The 6,383-nt window shown below is 40.8% G+C and overlaps 1 non-coding gene across 1 annotated transcript; it reads right to left on the bottom strand.

Moving 5' to 3' along the window:
- Positions 1–864: 864 nt before the first annotated feature.
- trnan-guu (transfer RNA asparagine (anticodon GUU)) lies at positions 865–938 on the bottom strand. Its single transcript has one exon. It is a non-coding gene; the product is annotated as a tRNA-Asn (tRNA).
- Between the last annotated feature and the right edge of the window lie 5,445 nt (positions 939–6,383).

Here is a 6,383-nt window from a genome sequence, read left to right as displayed (position 1 = left end):
AAAGGCATTTGGCATCTGTAAATTCAACAGCAATCACAAATATATTCTGATAAATATATATTTTAAACAACTGCATTTTCACAAATGTAATATATAATCGCCAAGCCCATTCAAAATTATTAGGGGACTGACTCCGGAAGAATGATGAAGTGGCTAGTCACTTTCATGGCGTATAGGCGTACATATACACACAAACACACTGGACCAACATTGTCCTTCTCGCGAGATAAATATAAATGCTAAGGTTTTCATGCCAGATTGACATCATTTACGTTGTCATACCAGCCAGATTAATAAGAATAAATTACATGTTCCTTGGAGAACACAGAATGATCAAGCTATTGAGTAACAGAAGATCAGAGACCATTGACAGGCATTTTACCAGTAGGTATCGTAACTTGTCATCTTTCATGTTCAACAACACACCAATCACATGTGACAACAGGAAACACAGCAGGTCAAAAGCAAGCTTACTGTAAGGCCAGGAAGGTCTTCCATATCACTAGAAACAGAAAGACAGCATCCCTGGGTGGGCTCAAATCACCAACTTTTAAATTAACAGTCTAACGCACCAACCAATTGCACCACAGAGACTTGTGGTTATACTGACCCTCAGGAGGCCAAAGTCTCATGGAAGCTCACGCCAAGTCAGGAAGGGTCAGTTCACATCTCCACAATCTGAAAAATGTCATCCCTGGGTGGTGTCGAAGCACTAACCTTTAGATTGACAGTCAAACACGCTAACTGATTGCACTGGAGAGGCTTGTGTTGGCATTGACCATCAGCAGGGTAAAATAAGAGGAATCTCCTTACAGGTTCAGGATGTCACATCCACATCATGGAGCACAACAAACTGAGAACTGTCGTCCCTGGGTGGACTCGAACCACCAACCTTTAGATTAACAGTCTAACGCGCTAACCAATTGCGCCACAGAGACTTGTGGTGTAATTGACCCTGACGCTTGATCGCTGGCCATTCGTGCTCTCATCCAACTGAACATGGAGTTTACGAAACAACAACACTTTGTTCCAATGGTTGTGTTAACGTGCATCAAAAGTGCAGCAACATTTTCAAGGAAGTAGACCTGTAGTTTTCTAATGTTTGTTAGCTTTTTGAATGGCCTTAAAAGGGCAAAAATGTAGCGCAATGTTCGTCAGCGCAACATTATATTAAAGGCATTTGGCAGGAGTAAATTCAGCCGCAATCACAAATATATTCTGATAAATATATATTTTAAACAACTGCATTTTCACAAATGTAATATATAATCGCCAAGCCCATTCAAAATTATTAGGGGACTGACTCCGGAAGAATGATGAAGTGGCTAGTCACTTTCATGGCGTATAGGCGTACATATACACACAAACACACTGGACCAACATTGTCCTTCTCGCGAGATAAATATAAATGCTAAGGTTTTTCATGCCAGATTGACATCATTTACGTTGTCATACCAGCCAGATTAATAAGAATAAATGACATGTTCCTTGGAGAACACAGAATGATCAAGCTATTGAGTAACAGAAGATCAGAGACCATTGACAGGCATTTTACCAGTAGGTATCGTAACTTGTCATCTTTCATGTTCAACAACACACCAATCACATGTGACAACAGGAAACACAGCAGGTCAAAAGCAAGCTTACTGTAAGGCCAGGAAGGTCTTCCATATCACTAGAAACAGAAAGACAGCATCCCTGGGTGGGCTCAAATCACCAACTTTTAAATTAACAGTCTAACGCACCAACCAATTGCACCACAGAGACTTGTGGTTATACTGACCCTCAGGAGGCCAAAGTCTCATGGAAGCTCACGCCAAGTCAGGAAGGGTCAGTTCACATCTCCACAATCTGAAAAATGTCATCCCTGGGTGGTGTCGAAGCACTAACCTTTAGATTGACAGTCAAACACGCTAACTGATTGCACTGGAGAGGCTTGTGTTGGCATTGACCATCAGCAGGGTAAAATAAGAGGAATCTCCTTACAGGTTCAGGATGTCACATCCACATCATGGAGCACAACAAACTGAGAACTGTCGTCCCTGGGTGGACTCGAACCACCAACCTTTAGATTAACAGTCTAACATGCTAAACAGTTGCGCCACAGAGACTTGTGGTGTAATTGACCCTGACGCTTGATCGCTGGCCATTCGTGCTCTCATCCAACTGAACATGGAGTTTACGAAACAACAACACTTTGTTCCAATGGTTGTGTTAACGTGCATCAAAAGTGCAGCAACATTTTCAAGGAAGTAGACCTGTAGTTTTCTAATGTTTGTTAGCTTTTTGAATGGCCTTAAAAGGGCAAAAATGTAGCGCAATGTTCGTCAGCGCAACATTATATTAAAAGGCATTTGGCAGGAGTAAATTCAGCCGCAATCACAAATATATTCTGATAAATATATATTTTAAACAACTGCATTTTCACAAATGTAATGTATAATCGCAAAGCCAATTCAAAATAATTAGGGGACTGACTCTGGAAGAATGATGAAGTGGCTAGTCACTTTCATGGCGTATAGGCGTACATATACACACAAACACACTGGACCAACATTGTCCTTCTCGCGAGATAAATATAAATGCTAAGGTTTTTCATACCTTAAGGGAAGATTTCGGCAGTACCTGTATGGTTAGTGAGAAAGTCCATATTGCAAATGTACGGTCCCTTACTAGACGTCCGAAATCGCTTGTAAAATTCGCGGACGGCGTCGGGCCGAGCGGCAGGGCCGGACCTACCAGGAAGTCATCAAATAAACTTTGTCGGACATTCGGTTTCCGTTTTACAAAAATAATAAGATTTAGGTCATTTTTCCGCCGTCCCGGAAATTCCCACAAGAGGGCATAAGCAATCATATTGCTATTGGACAAAACATCACGATTCACGACGGGGCCTTATCTCGAAAACTGTCAAGCGGGGCTGTCAAGCGGGCGTCTCGTTGAACTCGGCACAGTCTGGAGACTATGGTGATGCCATTTTTGTGTTGATTTCAGAATGCCATGGCGGTGCTCAAAGACACAGAGAGCAGGCAATGGCATAAACATAATCTCTAGGCCGTGCCGAGTTCAACGAGATATCCCGCTTGACCGTAGCTCGCTCGGTCTGAGCGCAGCGACCATGAGAAAAGTAGGCCCAAAATTAAGCCTGCCCCACCACGTCATTTGCTTTTGGGTGACAGTGAGAGAACCTTTAGGGTGAGAAGCACAATTTGACCTCAGGTACGTTCCTAAGGTCCTTCCGATCCGTGCAAGCCTAACCTTGACCGTGTGGCATTAACCCTTAATAGTTAAAAGAAGGTGTTTACTTCAAACAGTTTGCATTGACTTGTCTCCCCATAGGAATACATTGCCTGCACCCCTAAATTCAACCTGAAGTCTATATGGGTTATGAATGCCGTATGAACCTGTCTTTAGTAACAGTCCATCAGGGCAGTATGAGGTCTACCTGTGTTGATTCTAAGCTTCCTGGACCAACCGGAAGTGGTTAAAATCACCCTAAAAGTGTTTTTCCATACCCTGCCTGCAGTTTGATAGACATAGTGCATTCAACCCTGTGTAAATCAGTCAATTCTTAACGTAAGGACTTAAAACTCAGGATTCTGTAAAAGCATACCACAGTGAGGATATGTGTTGACTTATAGCTTCCTGTGCCAACCGGAAGTGCCTTAATTGGTGTCTCAGGGGCTGTTTCGAGGGGTTAAAAAAGTCAGATCTGTCCAAAACTTCATATGTGTGATTAGGCAACCCCCATGAACTGTAAATCAGTCATTTTTCCCATAAAATTTCAAAGGAAAACTAAATCACACAGACACACAACTTGGAAGGAGGGACGTATTGGGGTTTGTAGAGACAGACAGTGCCTCCAATAGTTAGCTTTGTTCGAGCTAAAAAAGAACCGTCAGACCTAGAGTTCCGAAACTTTAGAAACCTGTTCTAGACCTCGGGTCGATAGTGCGTGGTGAGTTAGGTGGCTCTAGAAGGTTCTCGGACCGAGAAATAGCCTCGTACATTTGCAATGACTTCAATTCATTTTGACCATTACGAAAATGGCGACATTTAGAAATGTCTCAGAGACACAAGACTAGGTGCATTGAAACCGGCTCGGCCCATAGAGACGGACCCCAACGTTTCGGTCCGATAGCTCATTCAAGGACCCCATAGCAAGGCATTGAAAAAAAAAGTGGATTTTCAGCACCAATTAGGGTTTTACTCGGGCGCCGAAGGACCTATCGAGCCGAAACTCGGGATTCGGGGTCGCCTCAGCTAGGCCTACACATAACATAAGAAATGGACCCGCAGCGCGAACGTAACTACGTGTTTTATGTTTTTTTTATGGTTTGAACATAAGGCGTTGTGAATTTTGGGCCAGCTCTGAAGTATGTGATAGTTGGCTACTAAACGAGTTGGAAAAAGTGGGTTTAGTGTCAGTTTGTATCAGTTTGTTGTCAGAATGATATCTAATTGACTGATGGACGGTGACTTGCTGGTGACTCTTGTCCATTTGCAATATGTTTAAACAGTGAGGTACCATCACCAAAAGTGACATTCTGAAATCAACCCTAACGAGCCATTGAGATGAACCAGAATCACTGCCCAGCCATCCCGAGTTCATCGGGCCAGTCAATTTCACATTCCTGCAGGGTTTTTATAGCATGACAAATTTGTGATGGTACCTGCCCATTGAACCATATTGCAAATGCACAGTGACTTTGCAAAAGTGAGAAAACATAAACAAATGGACATGATGAAATCAACACAACGAGTGATGGAAAGGTACAACTATCACTGCTCGGCCACCCTGTGTTCATCAGGCCAGTCAATTTAGCATTTTTGAGCATGTCAAATTTCATATGGTAATTGTCCATTGAACCATATTGCAAATGCACGCGCACTTGCAATATGATTCTATAGTGAAAAAACATCACCTAATGGACATGATGAAATCAACACAACGAGTGATGGAAATGTACAACTATCACTGCTCGGCCATCCTGTGTTCATCAGACCAGTCAATTTTGCATTCCTGCAGGATTTTTATAGCATGACAAAATCGTGATGGTACCTGCCCATTGAACCATATTGCAAATGCAGTGACTTTGCAAAAGTAAGAAAACATAAACAAATGGACATATAGAAATCACCTTATTTTTTATTTTTGGGTTACCAGTTGCACAACAATGCACGTGCATTTGCAATATGATTCTATAGTGAAAAAACACCACCTAATGGACATTCTGAAATCAACCCTAACGAGCGATTGAGATGAACCAGAATCACTGCCCAGCCATCCCGAGTTCATCGGGCCAGTCAATTTCACATTCCTGCAGGATTGTTATAGCATGACAAATTCCTGATGGTACCTGCCCATTGAACCATATTGCAAATGCACAGTGACTTTGCAAAAGTAAGAAAACATAAACAAATGGACATATAGAAATCACCTTATTTTTATTTTTGGGTTACCAGTTGCACAACAATGCACGTGCATTTGCAATATGATTCTATAGTGAAAAACATCACCTAATGGACATTCTGAAATCAACCCTAACGAGCGATTGAGATGAACCAGAATCACTGCCCAGCCATCCCGAGTTCATCGGGCCAGTCAATTTAGCATTTTTGAGCATGTCAAATTTCATATGGTAATTGTCCATTGAACCATATTGCAAATGCATGCGCACTTGCAATATGATTCTATAGTGAAAAACATCACCTAATGGACATGATGAAATCAACACAACGAGTGATGGAAATGTACAACTATCACTGCTCGGCCATCCTGTGTTCATCAGACCAGTCAATTTAACATTTTTGAGCATGTCAAATTTCATATGGCATTTGGCCCCAAAAAAAGTGAATTTTGACTTTGACTTTTGACTTCCTATGAAATCATATTGTAAATGGACAAATCATATTCCTTATGCACAAGTAAAAAGAAAAAATATATATATGATATTAAAATACAACTAAAGTATGTTGATACAGTTCTTATACGTGTGTAATTGACACAAAATTTGAAAGAATTTCGAAAAACGGTCCAGAAAGCACTTTTTAAGGGTGTGGTGAAATTTTTACAAAATTTTGACATTTTTGACTTTTGACTTCCTATGAAATCATATTGAAATTGGACAAAACATATTACTTATGCGGATGTAAAAAAAAAAAAAAAAATGATAATATAATTGGACAAAAGTGTATTCATACAGTTCTTACACATGTGTAATTGACAAAAAATTCGAAAGAATTTTGAAAACGGTCCAGAAAGCACTTTTTAAGGGTGTGTGAAGTTTTTCCCAAAATTTTGACATTTTGACTTTTGACTTCGTATGAAATCATATTGAAAATGGACAAAACATATTCCTTATGCGCATGTAAAAAAATCT

The sequence above is a fragment of the Oncorhynchus nerka genome, linkage group LG8 (assembly GCF_034236695.1).
Source record: "Oncorhynchus nerka isolate Pitt River linkage group LG8, Oner_Uvic_2.0, whole genome shotgun sequence".
Lineage (NCBI taxonomy): Eukaryota > Metazoa > Chordata > Actinopteri > Salmoniformes > Salmonidae > Oncorhynchus > Oncorhynchus nerka.
The sequence above is the reverse complement of the archived record's forward strand: the minus strand, read 5'-3'. Positions and strand labels throughout refer to the sequence as shown.